The sequence below is a fragment of the Heterocephalus glaber genome, unplaced genomic scaffold (genome assembly GCF_053883595.1).
Source record: "Heterocephalus glaber isolate CG9 unplaced genomic scaffold, H.glaber_assembly_v1.0 deba00001538, whole genome shotgun sequence".
In the NCBI taxonomy this organism is placed as follows: Eukaryota; Metazoa; Chordata; class Mammalia; order Rodentia; family Bathyergidae; genus Heterocephalus; species Heterocephalus glaber.
This window is the reverse complement of record NW_028258333.1, coordinates 12,426,073-12,441,441: the sequence shown is the minus strand read 5'-3', so window position 1 is coordinate 12,441,441 and position 15,369 is coordinate 12,426,073. Positions and strand designations below refer to the sequence as shown.

Sequence of the window (15,369 nt, the reverse complement as noted above, 5' to 3'; positions counted from 1 at the left end):
TAAATGATTTCTGACCCCATTGAGATTTGGCTTCTGCTGAATTCTTCCCCTTTGTTCTTTGCTGATTTAAATTTTGTATTTTTTCACTGTGACAAATCGCAACTCAAAGTGTAACTTTTCTGGATTATTTGGGTCCTTCTCACAGGTCATCAAACCTGAGGGGGGATTTTGGAACATCTGAGATAATACTTAAACTAATATTTAAATAAATTTAATGCATTATCATTTGGGGAGTTAGATTAAATATTTTCTAATTTGTTAAAACTCAAGCTACATGATCACTTTAATTAAGTTTATAATTCAAATTCACTTATGATTCAATGATTTTGGATAAAATAGTCTTATAAAGACATTATTAGGGGGAACCCACTTTCCGGTCCCCCTTCTGCCTCTCTTAGGCAGAAGCTTTCATTCTCCCAATAAATTTTTCCTACTCTTAAAAAAAACAATAGACTAATTTAAATCACTTCGTGAGAGTAACAATATCTTTAAAGTTGGTAACATATTTCCACCCATGTTGTTAGATAGCCAAGATAATATCAAAACTCAGTCTTACAAATGTAATGTCTATTATTGTCTGTGTGCTCCACTTAAGAGGTTTTCTTCTGCCGCCTGTCTCGCAAGCTCAAGGACCTGAGTTCTATCCCCGGTACCAAATAAAAGAGGTTTTCTTGGTCAAAGATAAACTCAAGCATCTGGCATTTTCTTCCTTGTGTTCCAACTACTTGTGATGAAATGAACATGCCAGTCTAATATGAGACAGCCAGACAGATGCTGCAGATACGTTTTCAGTTTTCCTGGGTGTTCAACAATTTTGAAGTTTGGAGAGCAGAGGTAGAAAAACTAACCGGGTAAGAGGACAGCCAATATTCTGGCCCTGGTCCGCCCATGTCAACAAGGACTCAGAAGCTGAGGGGATCTTTTCTACAGGATCCTCCAACTTTGCTCTGGGCTGATCCCTTCGTGGAGAAATCCCCATCAGTCCGCCGCTTGCCTCCAATCTCGGGATCGGTGGATACAATTGGCACATCTGACATCTGGCAGTGTACCAGTTATATTTCTCCTATATTAAAATGAAATTTGGCTCATACAGTCAGGACTGAAAAAAAAATGTAGGACCATAAAGGCCTTGTATTTTCGGGAAGGCCAGTTCCGCTGAGATCCAAGCGTGAGACCAGAGCTTTTGAGACTTCGCAGTTACTAAGCTCCGCCTCGGCCCAGCTAACCGCACCAGCCGACTGCGCAGGCGCATTTTCGGCCGGGAAGGCCCACCGCCCAGAACACTTGTGGGAAGTGCTGCGCCCGGGCTGCAGCGCAGCTCCTGCCACCCAGGTCTTGGGCCGCGCCTCCGTGGACGGCGATCCTGGTCGGCCGGAGCAGCCTCCGCAGAGGCCGCACCCACCACCGGCCCAGCAGCCGCTGGAGGAAGACATGGCAGCGGAGGCCAGGGAAGCCGTGGCATCCCCTTCGGACGAGGGGTTCCTGAGCCTGGTCCCCCCCACCCCGCCAAGTCCTGTACAGGGACGGAGCAGAGTGGGCGGATATAGATCCAGTGCCACAGAATGATGGTCCTAATCCAGTAGTGCAGATCATCTATAGTGAAAAATTCAGAGATATTTATGATTATTTCCGAGCTGTTCTGCAGCGTGATGAGAGAAGTAAGCGAGCCTTGGAGCTCACTCGGGATGCCATTGAGTTAAATGCAGCCAATTACACAGTGTGGCATTTTCGAAGAGTTCTCTTGCTGTCACTTCAAAAGGATCTACATGAAGAAATGAACTACATCACTAGGATAATTGAGGAACAGCCGAAAAACTATCAAGTTTTGTACACTCTGGAAATGATAAAACGTGTACCACATAATGAAAGTGCATGGAACTTTGAAAGGGATTTTGCAAGATCGTGGTCTTTCCAAAAATCCCAATCTACTAAATCAGTTACTTGATTTACAACCAAGTCACAGTTCCCCTTACCTAATTGCCTTTCTTGTGGAGGTCTGTGATGACATGTTAGAAAACCAGTGTGACAACAAGGAAGGCATTCTTAATAAAGCATTAGAGTTATGTGAAATCCTGGGTAAAGAAAAGGACACCATAAGAAAGGAATATTGGAGATATATTGGAAGATTCCTTCAAAGTAAACACAGCAGAGAAAGTGACCTACAAACAAATGTACAGCAATAACACCATCCAGAAGAACTTAATGGAATGCTTTTACTTTTTTAAGGGACTGTAAGAAGGAGTTTAAAACTAGAGTGAACATTCCCTTACCTGTGGTGTGAAAGATGAATCACACAGATACTGATTTTTAACAAGAACTAAGTGTGATGTTCCTTGGGTGCTGCTGTTACTCATATTTGCTCTGAGAAATATGATTTGATTCTTTTAAAACCAAGTAATTGGAGGGGAGAAGGAATAAAAAAGTCCCATAAAGGAACCACTAAAAAAAAAAATAAAACAAAAAACCAAAAACAACAAAAAAAAGACATTATTAGGATTGATTTTGGTTTAATGACATTAATTTTACTGCCATACCTAATATTATCTTGGTAAAATGAAATAAGTTCCTGTGGGCATGCAACATTTATTTCAGCTTCACTATATGGTAAGTAATGTATAGTGGTTACTAACATTTTTTTGTATCATACTTTTCAATACTAAAGTATAAATAAGCACATAATATAAATTATAAGATATAGGATTGCAAATATTAAATAGATATAAGTAGTATTATTTAGCATTTACTATATTTAATAATTTGGTATCAATACATACAGTTCTTCCTATTACTTTATTTACTTACTTTTCATCTTTCTGTTAATCAACTCGAGACTATTTTCTAATCCTCGCGTCTGAGTGTTTGATAATGGCATAATAAAACTACAGTGGGTTTCAAAGTTTCTTTAACTCAATAGTCATATACAAAATTTGTATTTTATTCAAACACAAAATCTTTATTAGGAAACACGACTATTTTTTTATCCTTTGAAAAAATAAAACAATAGCAACGATAACAAATGATCATTCTAATAATATCTTTCCATCTTGGTCCATATCCACAGGCTTTAATTTCAAGCCATTGAAAAATCCAAATAATTTAAACCAGAGGCAATGACTCAACAGCTGTAACTTAATAGTTGGAAGGTTTGGTGGAACATGGGCATAGTTCTTTTATAATACTGATTACGGTTTTTAGTGAATCACTTGGCTCTGTTCTTGTCTTATCTGAGCTTATGTGGAAGCAAAATACTAACAGTCACAAAAGCCAGTATTTCATTACTCACAGGTTCCCAGGGCAAAGAGAAAGTAATCCTTCTGTCAAACATTACATAGTCTTATTTCTTTGAAGGTCTTGGGACACTTGATTAATGTACAAAAGTTGACACTTTTTAAATGTTTTTAATAATACATATATGTGGTACATAAGTTTTAGATGCCTTGGGTGGAATTGGCCCATGCACATAGCACATTTTTATTATTGCTTTTTCCTTCCCTTCCCTTCCTGCGTGTCCACTCCCTCCATCTCCTGCTTACCTTCCCATTTGAGCAAGATCTATCTTCCTACTTCTTCTTACTTGTCTTTTGTTTTGCATATCTTTTTTTATATTTAGGGTTTTTCATATAAAAGAAACCATGTGATATTTAAGCTTGTGTCTAATTTATTTCACTTAGCATCATGGTCTCAAGATCCATTCATTTTCCTACAAATAATTCAAATATACCCTTCTTTATGGCAGAGTAATACTCCATTGTGTGTAAGTACCGTGTTCTTTATGCAGTCATCTGGACTTAATTGTTGATTCTAGTCAAACAGACTGACAAAACATAAAGAGAACAAACACAAATTTATTAACATGTACATGCTATGCACAAAATATAAAACTCAGAGAAAGCCAGATGATTGAAGTTAAAATACCCTCCCTATAAGGGAGAGGGATTTGGGAGCAGTAGACATGTTTAGAGTGATAATAAATGAATTTCATATGAGAAGAATGGCCTCCAAGTATGGACAATGTTCTGGGACAAATTTCCTCGGGAATATGTGCATAATGCTTGATTTTCTGTCTCTCAATTTGTGATATGACTTTAATATTTCAGTAAGAAGATGGAAAGCAATTGTGTTCCTCTTTGGCAGATCTGATGTTTGGTAGATAAACGAACCTCCTGAAAATTCTTTTCCTGTATTATTGGTTACTGAAGGGCTGTGTGTGAAGCCCAAATTGGCATATGTTGTGGTATCATTTTGTGAGCCTCAGTAATTACTTTGAACCATAAACATTACAAATGTGTCCTACTAACTAACCAGACCTAGCCTTGTTATGATTAGCATGATTAATCATAGCCAAGGTGTGAAGCAGCCTACAAAATGGGAAAGAGTTTGAAGGACTCTTCAGAAGACAATGTAAATGTTTAGAATGTATAATCTGTCAACTTAATGTTGATATACATCCCTTTTCTTAAAAGTTTCAAAATTATCCATGTATGAATTCATCATAATCACAATTCAAAAAGGAGACAAATCAATGTTTATTCTTGCAGTTATTTTAATTTCTGGTTGCCAGATCTTTGCTGTATCAGCTTTCAACTTAAATGGGTCCTGTCCTCTCACTTCTTACTGTAGGTAAACATGAGGAATTGTTAGGATCTCTGTCTAGCATGCACTGTCTACAGTGAAGGCTGAAGAAGAGAGTATGTACAACTGACCACCTCACTTAACATGCTGCCATTTGAATTAGTCTTTACAGTAAGAGATTAAAGGCTTCTGTGGGGCAGGTTAATTTGTAGGCAGGAGGCTTGGAATTTTAGCAAAAATAAATCCATAAAAGAAATAAATATCACACAATCATATTTTTAAAAAATTAGGTGACCAAAATATTTTAAGTACTATGCTAATATAAAGTTATAATGAGACCAATATTAAGCAATAAGGTGTGTTTAAGATGATATGACCAAAGATAATAACTAAAGTACGTATATGTAACACAATCAAGTGGAATCTAGATTTTTTTTTTAATATTAGTGGGATATTCTTTACATGAGTTGTCATTTATATTTGAAATGAGTAATTTGTTTCTATTTTAAATTGATGTTCTGCTGTCCTTGTAAAATGAGATGGGAAATACATTCTTCCCAATTATTTTGGTGAATTTTTCCTTAAATATTTGAAGTGATCTACAAATGAAACACATAAGATTGGAGGGCTTTTTCTTTGCTAGAACATATAAAAGTATGAATTAATTACATTTATTACTAGAGTATTTTTTCTGATTTCCCATTTCTTGTGTCAGTTATAGTACATTAAAATTTTAAGATAGTGTTTCATATTCAAATTAATATATTTTCATAGCATTTTCTTGCACCTTTTAATTTGTCGAGATACATAGAAATATTTCTTTTTATTCTAGGCATAGGAACTCAATTGTATTAAATGGTTTTATTGCTATAACTTATTTACAAAATTTTGTTTTTAAAAGTTTTCTGGTCAAATTTAACATAATTCTTTATTACTTCCCTTGGGTTTACCTTGGCATACTTTTTATAGATTTATGTATTATTTCTCATGGATACTGTAGCACATTAACACAAACTTGGTGATTTAAAGAAACAGAAATTTATTCCTTCACACTCTTAGGAGCAAGAGGTCTGAAATCAAGGTGTGAGCAAGACCACACTTTCTTCAGTCTTTTGAAAAAATTCTAGTCTTCCTCTTTTCTACCTTCTATGATTTCTAGGCATTCCTTGGCTATGGATGCATCCCTGCATCTCTGCCTATGTAGTAAGTTACATCCTCCTTCTCACCTATCAAAGCTTTTCTGTGTATCTCTTATCATTGGAGTTAATGGTCTGAGTCCCTTTATTGAAATTTGAAACACTCATAAATTCTTGGATTAGAATTACCTTTTTTTTTTTGAGACGGTCTGCTTATGTAACCCAAGCTAGGGTTGAATTTGCAGTGATTCTCTAGCTGCAGGTTTCCAAGTGCTGGGGTTACAGCTGTGTGTGCTACTACGCCTGGTTTGAGGGTGCTTCTTTATCTTTCTGAGGGGTACTGTTGAAGTCAGTAGCCTTTAGTAATTAAATGCTTACAGCTTTGCCATTTGTATAAGACCACACATTTCCCATTGAAGAGAGATGTTGCTGACTCCCATTAGTTTGAATATCTTTTACTTTCAGTCAAACTTTTTTTGATTGTAGTTTTTTTCCTTGAATTACATCAGTCATATGGGGTGTTTCAAAACATTGTTGCTGCTTTTGTGTTTTATTTTTGCTGTTAATTCTTAGATTGCTTTCAGTGCAGTTAACCAATATTTCATTTGTTTAATGGTGTGTTTGCAATATAACATATTCATTTGGGAGATGTTTTCTGTATGATTTAGACATTTGAAATTATTTTGCTTAATAGCCCAGAATTATGTCAATATTGAATTTTACCTTATTTTCTTGAAAATAATTTCATTGTTATGGCGCCTGGTTCTGTACATGCACTTTTATGAAGTTAGTTAATCTTGTCATTCGAATATTAGATATCTAGATTATTTTATCTGATATTTTTGTAAATTATAGAAACAGTAGAATTAAGATATTCAAATATAGTTCATTAATTTTCTAATTCAATTTTATCTTGATCAGTTGTTACTTTGCATATTTTAAAATAGCAATAGCTGCAATGAAATTTAGCATTTTTAGAGATTTTTTCCCATTAAATTTTTTATCTTAACTACACTCTCCTTTTTATTATAACTAAATGTTGCTTTTTTAATCGCATGTAATATTTTTGCTTCAAGTATATTCTGTCTCATAATAGTATAGTTTCATGAATGTTTACAAAACCTTTAAAGGTAAATGATATGTGGACTATCTGTCTAATATCTTGATTTTTTTCTAATTTCCTCAAAATTAGCTTTCTTAGAAAATCCAGAACTTTAATTCTTGCTTTCTCACTTCAGTGAGATAGTGAAACATTTCAGGCTGCTCTTTCTGCTCAGTACCTGTACTCTGCCCTCCCATCCAGCCAATGCCTAGTGAGAAGGGTGAGGAGTAAGTTAGTGATGACCTGGTGACATCTTTCTAGCCAGTCCATTTCACTTGCACTCGGACACTCTCAACTTAACTCATGCATCTTTTCCAATGTTTAAAATTGTTCTGTGTAGGAAGATTTAACTCAGACATGGCTACACCATGATAATTTTTTGTAAACTAGTAGTTCAAGTAGAGATGATGTAGATTTAGGATAGCAACTCCTTCATAATAAATGCATTGTTTTTATCTCTCCATTCACATTATTATGGCTCTTACCTCCATGCAGCAATGGATAAGAAACATAGAATTTGGATAGCTTACATTTGGGTAGCTTAGTAACAAATGACCATTAAATTGTACACTCCCACCATTGCAACTTTTGCAGCTAGACTACAACAATCTTCACTGAAAGCTACTTTTTCCCCATGGATCAAGCTAAATCTGATTCTGTAATTAAAAGAACAAATGGCTTTGACTGTATGACCACTAATTCCTTCTGTCGTCCATCTTTGTTTTCCTAGGGACAGGGATGTTCAGAGCATCAAGTTGTGCTATGGAAGCACAATGCCAAAAACAAATCAAAAACCTCTGGTCCTGTTATGGAAACAGACCCCATCTATTCTTTCGCCTGCCTCTGCACAAGGTCATTTTGTATCAAATAATATTAGTGTTAAGTAACACTGTTATCCTGAAAATATCCTCAAAGAAAATTACATCTTCTTAAGTACATTTTCCACAACCAATTATTGTTGAACAACACAGTAATACAAAAGATTAATTTTCATGCAGACCTGGAGTTACTCTGGCTTCCTGTGATAGTAGTTTCAATATCAAAATTGTCAATAGTATGACAAATTTCATGGGGCAATGTCATTGTATTCACGTACATTATAGAGTTATCTTTGTTAATTCCTTCAAATGTATGTTCTAGTGCAGATAATGTAACTAGGACATCTGTTTCAAAAAACAAGTAGAGATTAAATTCCCCTTTAATAATTTTTATATTTTGCAGTGAAATGATATGGGAATTAGTGATGATATTCAAGTTGGAAGTAGATCACATGGGTGAGTGAATCTTTAAAAATATTCAAAGGACTTCCAGTTCTACAGACCAGTTACCTTCATATAACTTGCTCAGAAACCTTTTCTGATAAACTTAATTTCTTTGAAAATGCAGTTGGACTTATTGATGTCTAAGTATTTTATGTTTAAATATTTTACTTTATAAATGAAGTTGAAATCTTGGCTAGTTCAAGTGCAATTTTACCAGGGTAGTGATTGTGAACTATTCATTCACACCATGCTTCTTTCCCTACTATATATGCATCATGAAGAAAAGGTGATTTTTTAAAGAAACACAATATTCTATAAACAGTTGTGATAAAATTATCAATGAAATCAAGTATAATGCAATGAGAATACTAAAGAAAAATAAATTCTTAATTATATGTGTTGTGTGTAATTTGACATTTGGAAATTCAAAAGAATCTGCCTGGAAATATATGATAATTGGTGTCTAGAACTCAAGAAATGGGTCATAGACTTTTTCTTACATTAAGTTTATAAAATATGTATAAAAAGATCCTTTCTTAATAAATTTTGAAAGTAAATCCCCTATCACTAATATTCCATTAAGAAGGTTAAATTTAATTGCATATATTATAGATCACATCTTTCTATTTCCCCAGCTGACAAGGAGAATGTAATTATTTTGGAGACCTGATGATAAGCTGTACATGTGTGACCTTTCAACAGTTTAAGCAATAAAGCTCACTCCAGGGTACACTGCTGGACTATATTATTAATATACTTCAGCTACACTGATTTTTGATTAAATATGTTAACATATTAGCAATTGAATATCTGTGGAAGTATTTGAAATGATTATCAAGTACCACATGTAGATGATTTACTTAATATTTAAGAAAGATTGTTTCTCTACAATTGTTTTTTCTACCTACATGAACACTTACAAACATATATTTTTACTGAAATGCTCATTTTAGTATATAATAAAACATTTTTCCAGCACAAAGCAATCATATCCTCACACTTTTGGAAAGGGATCCAGAGATTGAGAGTGGGGGTAGGAGGGAAAGGGGATGAAAATTGGAACCAGAATGCATTATGTACGTGTACCCACTCCCCGCAAGGAATATAAACATTATGTACTACACACGTATACTAATAAAAAAGACAAAAATTTCTAGTGAGTTTCTGAAAAGCTAAGGTATCTCAAAACAGTAGCTAATATCACACAACAAAATTTCGTTTTTTATACACATGAAGTCTAAATGAAGAATTTCTAATTACGACTCAATTTCATTACAGAGAACAAGTTCAAGACAATATTGCTATGGATCATTATCTAATCAGAGGATGGGTAAGCGTAGAAACTTACAGAGAGGAACCTGTGTTGTATCAAGTTATGGTCACATTTTTGGGGGTGTGTTTCTCAACGCTGTGTCTCAGAAACAGGGGAACTTGTTGAGGTGGATTGGAGAAAGAGCTCTGTCAGCTATACTACAACTACCAATCACACTTCTACTCATCACATTTTAATCTCATTTTCCATGCCAAACTCATGCTTATTCTTTCCCTAGTGAAAATCTAAAGTGCTTTCAATAAGTTTCTCAATATTGAAAGCCAGTTCTCTGGAGTTTTTTTTCTGTGAACTGGAGCTGTGGTCTGAGCGTGTGTGAAGCAGGATGAGAGTAATTTGTTCTTACCATATGCAATATAATGAAGGAGAGCAGGCCAAAGATCATTGCAATTGACTTCTTTATTTTGAAAGTGAATTGGGAAGATGTGCAAAAACTAAAACAAAATCTTGCTAATGAAAAAAATTAAAGTCTTGCTTTCCCACAAGTTACAGTCTAATTCTAGTTTATTTAGTTTTTGTAACTGCTAGATTATCTGTGCATTCCTGTAGGACTACCTTTAAATGCAACATCAAGGCATACAGGTACCTCTTGTAGGATGTACACCTTAGATGTTTTTCGTGAAACCTCAAGTACTTGAGGGTTCCTTAAAAACTTGTAAAATAAGAATGATTTTGAACTCTAGTCTGTGGTTGATTTGGAACCAAGATTCCTTCAAAAGAATAATGTGGTTCCAACAAATTTTTCTAGTCAGCACCCTGTACCAAAAACCACACTCAAACACCATATGACAAAAACTTATATAATGTATACTTTTTTGTGATGCTAAGGGTCAAACCAGGGCCTCATGCATGCCAGATAAACACTCTACACTGAGCTTCAGCCTCAGCATCACAAAATTGTAAAATATGATTGATTTGTTACTTTTTAATAGGACATGTCTTGAGACAATAAGACATGATAAGGAAAGAAATTGTATATTTGTCACAGGGTGGATTCTTAATTGGATGTTTGAATAGTAAATTTTTTTCAACCTCCCCAGTGATTAAACAACATCCAGTCTTTCTAACTGTTGTAGTTGTGCATTAGCTAGCAGATTCTATTTCAATACATATTAATGGCCTGTGTGCAAATGCAAAATACAAGAGACTAACTAAAATTTTGTTATATACCTAATCTTCCACAGCTAAATATCTTGAAGTTCAAATACAAATGCACATCTACTTTCATAAAAATAGAACTCTGTATTACACTGTCCCTCAATTTCTTACCTTCAAATTCTTACCTTTGCCAACAGCTTTCTTGGTCAGGTCTCAATATCCTTCTGTGTGGAATACACTGTCACATGCCTATCAGTCTTGTCAGTCCTTACCATGACATCCTTCTCACCCAATACCTCCATATTTCATCCCAAATTAGAAATTCTTAGGTACATAACCTCACTGAAAATGTATCTAGAAATCTCTGATGTTAATATTTCATTTCTACCCATGTGCAAATCTGTTTCTTTCTGATGCCAGAAGAGTTTGTGCTATATGTGCAAACCCTTAAAGATGTGACAAAAATTGCCATTTTACAAGTAGTATTGCATATTTTAAAATACAGACACCTATGTTAAATCCAGGTGTGTGTGTGTGTGAGTGTGTGTGTATACATGTGTGTGGCTACATCATTTTTTGTAGCAATTTAAATTAGAGTGGAAAATGTATGAGTATACTGATGTGACATATTTATTTTGCACTTTCTGTGAAAATCTCTGTCTTCATGTAAGCATTAAAATGTTTTCAATGTCTGTTTTTCAATTAGCAGAACTTTGGAAGTATTGAAAATAAACATAATGACTTATTACTGAATATACTAAGCCAGAATGTCTAGGAGGGAGTCTACCTCTTACTTTTTAAAAGCTCTGTAGTTTGGTTTGATGCTTCTGAAGAAAAAACTAGTGGTTCCTTTAATTGTCTGTGGTGAAGAAACAAATGGTCCTAGCAAAGGGCAATGTCAACAGATTACCAAATGGGACCAACCTAATCACATGAATCTTCCAACCAGAGAACCATATTCCAATGTAGTCAGGAAGAAATGGGATTGTGAAAGGAAATCAGTAACTATTTTTTTCCCATTAAGTTTATTGGTACATTTTAGGTATAAAATACAGTTACATACATCATTGGGATCTTGTACCATTACATGAGTATCTTGGTTCTTTTTTTTCCCCCTTCCCCTGCCCTCTCTTCACCCCTTCCACCCTTCCCTATTTGCAAAGATTTTGTTTCCATTTTTTTCCTTTTCTCATATTTTTTCTTTTCCTTTTTTTCCTTTTCCCTACCCCTCCCACTTCCCCTGCACCTTTAGACCTTTTCTTCCTGTTACACAATATCAATTATACATTTTTAAAATTACAATATCAAGATCTAGGTGACATTACCACAGATTTTACAGAATTTAAAAGGATATAGAAAACGTATTTCAAAAATCTGTTTTGAAATAAATTTGACAACTTCTAAGAAGTACCTTGGAAGACAAATTAATGAAACTAACTCTGGAGGAAATACAAAATTTGAATAGCACCTATTAAAGAAAGTATATTCCTAGCTTGAAAACCTATCTATATGACAACAGCAGGCTCATATGCATTTTAACTGATAAATTATATCAAACAATTAAAGCAGAAAAAAGAAGGAACACTTCTCCCCTCATTTTAAGAACTCAACATTGTGCTAATCCTAAAACTGGATAAAGATAATAGAAGAAAAAAGTATGAACATAGATAGAAATTTGTTTAACAAAACAAACTAATAGAAGTCAGATCTGGCAGGATGTAGAAAGTGGTTTTGTTATAGGGATGGCAGTGTTGGTTCAGCATTGGAAGATCCACCCCCAAAAGTCATCATTTTAACAGAGGAAAGGAAAAAGCCATATGATCCTGTCACTAGTTGGAGAAAAAGTATTGGACTGAATTCTGCAGCTGTTCATGGTAAAAGCTATCAGGAGACTAGAAGTAGAACAGACCCTTCTCAACAGATTAAAGACATGAACTCCATGCTTCCAGTGAGAATGCCTTATATGAATGGAGAAGATACAATGCTTTCTCCTTAAGGTGGGGAACAAGGGCAGAAATGCTTACTCTTTGTCTGTCCATTAAACTTTGAAACCTAGTCCCCACCAAAATAGTCTGGCAATAAAATGACACAATTAGGATAGGATTGGCAACGTAGAAGCAAAATCTTTATATGTAGGCGAAATGATCATCTACAGAGAAAATACTAAGAAATCTCTAGGAACTCCTAGAACTTGTATTTGAATTTAGCAGGATTAGAAAACACAAGGTATATATAAAAATTCAGGTCTGTGTATACTTGCTATAAATGAAGAATTGGATATTGAAATTTAAAAGTTATGTAGGAGTACAAAGGTCCTAGAAAAGGTAAAAAACAAAGCAAAACAAAAACAGTGTTGGAAGATGTTTAGTACTTAATTTTAAGACTTCTTCTAAAGCTACAGTAATCAAGGCAGTGTTGGTGTAAGGAAAGACATATAGATCATTTGAATAAAACAGAGAATCTAGAAATAGAACCACACATATATGGCCCACTGAGTTTTGAAAGATTATTTAACATTAGCATTTTATAGAATATAAACTCAACTCAAAAGCTGAGGAAGAAATACTGTTTTCAGTAAGTGGCACTAGAACACCTGGTATCTGTATATAAAAAATTAACCTCAACTATTTATTTCCATACATGAAAATAGCTTGAAGCGATCTATGAACCTAAATATGAAAGCCTGAAAGTATAAAACTTTAAGAAGAAATTATAAGGGAAAATGATTATGAATTCAGGATAGGCAAGAACTACCTAGTATACAAAAGACATGATGTATAAAAGAAAATAATTGATAAATGAGATTCCATCAAAATTTAGAACTTTAAATGACATCATTAAAATGAAAAGTAGTCCTTAAACAGACCATACTTACAATGCATATAACCTATGAGCAGAATATATAAAGAATTCTTAGAGCTCATTAATAGACAACCCAATTAAAAAGCAGGCATAAGAAGATGATAAATAGGCGGTACAGCACAAGGAAAGATGTGCAACTCTAGAATCAGAAAAATACTAATCAGTACAATAATAAGATTGAATTATACACTCATTAGGGAGATGATGTTAAAAGTTTTAAAAGCCTTGTCATGACTTTCTTTTTGTTGGATTCTCCCCCTTTGCATTTAATTTGTCATGCCCAATGAATTCATTCTGCTGGGTTTCCTGGAGTTGTGATCCTCATTGTCTTTTCCTAGGGTATTGTCTAAAATTTTTTGGAGTGCCAGTTTGATATTCATGAAGTTTCTGAGGTGCTCTTTATCATCAAAGTATCTTATTTTTCCATCAGTTTTGAAAGATAGTTTTGCAGGGTACATTGATCTGGGTTGGAGGCTGTTCTCCCTTTGGGCTTGAATTACATCACTCCAAGCTCTTCTTGCCTTGAGGGTTTGCATTGAGAAGTCTGCTGTGATTCTGATGTGCTCTCCTTTGTATGTGATTTGTTTCTTTTCTCTCACTGCTTGTAGAATTTGGTTCTTCTGTTGGATTTCTGGAATACTATTATATGCCTATGTGTAGATTTATTTTGATCAAGACTAGCTGGAGTCCTATATGCCTCACTTATCTGTATGTCAAGTTCTTTTCCCCTCCTTGGGAAGTTTTCTGCCATCACTTCTGTGAACAGTTTTTTTATGTCATCTGCACTCTCTCCTCTTTCTTCATTGACTCCAATCAGTCTTATGTTATTCTTTGCATCGTCTAACAGCTGCTGGATTGATTTCTCATGTTCCCTTACAATTTTAAAGCAATTTTTATTTTCATGGTCACTAATTGCAATCTTTTCTTCTATATCTGAAATTCTATCCTCACATTGGTTCATTCTGCTGTGCAGACTTTCGATGGAGCTTTTAATCTCCTGGAAATCTGTTTGCATCTGTTTTATGGATTCCATTTGTTTCCTATGTTGGGATTCCATCATGTTCCTCAGATCCTCTATTTTTTATTGGTGTCCTCTCTAGATTTATTAATCATGTCTTCCACCATGAGCAAAATCTTTGGTGTTATCTGAGTAATTATTTCTGATTTCATTTTTCCCAGATCCTCTTTTGTTGCCTGTTCAGAGAATCCAGGTGGTTGAGTATCAGAGTGTTCCATCTCGCTTCCCTTTGGGGTTGCTGTAGGTGATCCAGAAGTCTGTTTTTTAGGATTGTTTATGTGTCTTCTCATTTCCTCAGTGGTGGTGGGGGAAGTGGTGCTTCTGGCGCCTATGTGGCCCACAGGGTGCTGGGACCGGCTCAGCTTCTCTGCCCCAGGAGCTTAGGATGGCAGTGGGGGGAGCTCCCTTTGGGGTTCTGGTGCAAATGAGTGACTTTTAATAATTTATTAATCATTGGCTTTCATGTTGATAAAAGAGATCATAAAATAAAGAGAAAGAGGAGAAGGGGAAGGGTGAAGAGGAAAAGGAAGAAGAGGAAGAGGGAGAAGATGAGAAGGGGAAGGAGGAGGCGAAGGAGAAGGAGAAGAATAAGGATGGGTAGGGGGAAGGAAAGGGGAGGGGGAGGGGAGGGGAGGGGGAAGGGGAGGGGGAGGGGGAGGGGGAGGGGAGTGTGGACAACAACAAGGGCCACAAAACAAGTGACCACAGAATCTAAGAAATGGATTCTCCTAGAGTCTAGCCTTTATAGCAGAAATGCAAACCCACTGCTTACTCTTTGGTTTTATCCCAGTGAAACCTTTGTTAGAATTCTAACCCACAAAATTGTAAGATCATAAATCTTTATTGTTTTAAAGTCATTCTCAAAGGATCTAAAATTGTAATAATTTACTACAGCAGCAGTAAAATCTAATATGTTGATTTCTGATTTGTATAATACTTTACCTTAAGATTTGTTTTATGTTATTTCTTTTTAGTAGAATCTCTTTGTA

The 15,369-nt window shown here is 35.0% G+C and overlaps 1 pseudogene across 1 annotated transcript; it reads left to right on the top strand.

Annotated features, from left to right (window-relative positions):
• The first annotated feature begins 888 nt into the window (after positions 1-888).
• On the top strand, positions 889-9,948 carry LOC101710333 (protein farnesyltransferase/geranylgeranyltransferase type-1 subunit alpha pseudogene; annotated as a pseudogene). The gene is made up of 4 exons (XR_015442185.1): positions 889-1,040; positions 1,146-2,604; positions 8,032-8,084; positions 9,351-9,948. The product of XR_015442185.1 is annotated as a protein farnesyltransferase/geranylgeranyltransferase type-1 subunit alpha pseudogene (transcript).
• Positions 9,949-15,369: the final 5,421 nt, after the last annotated feature.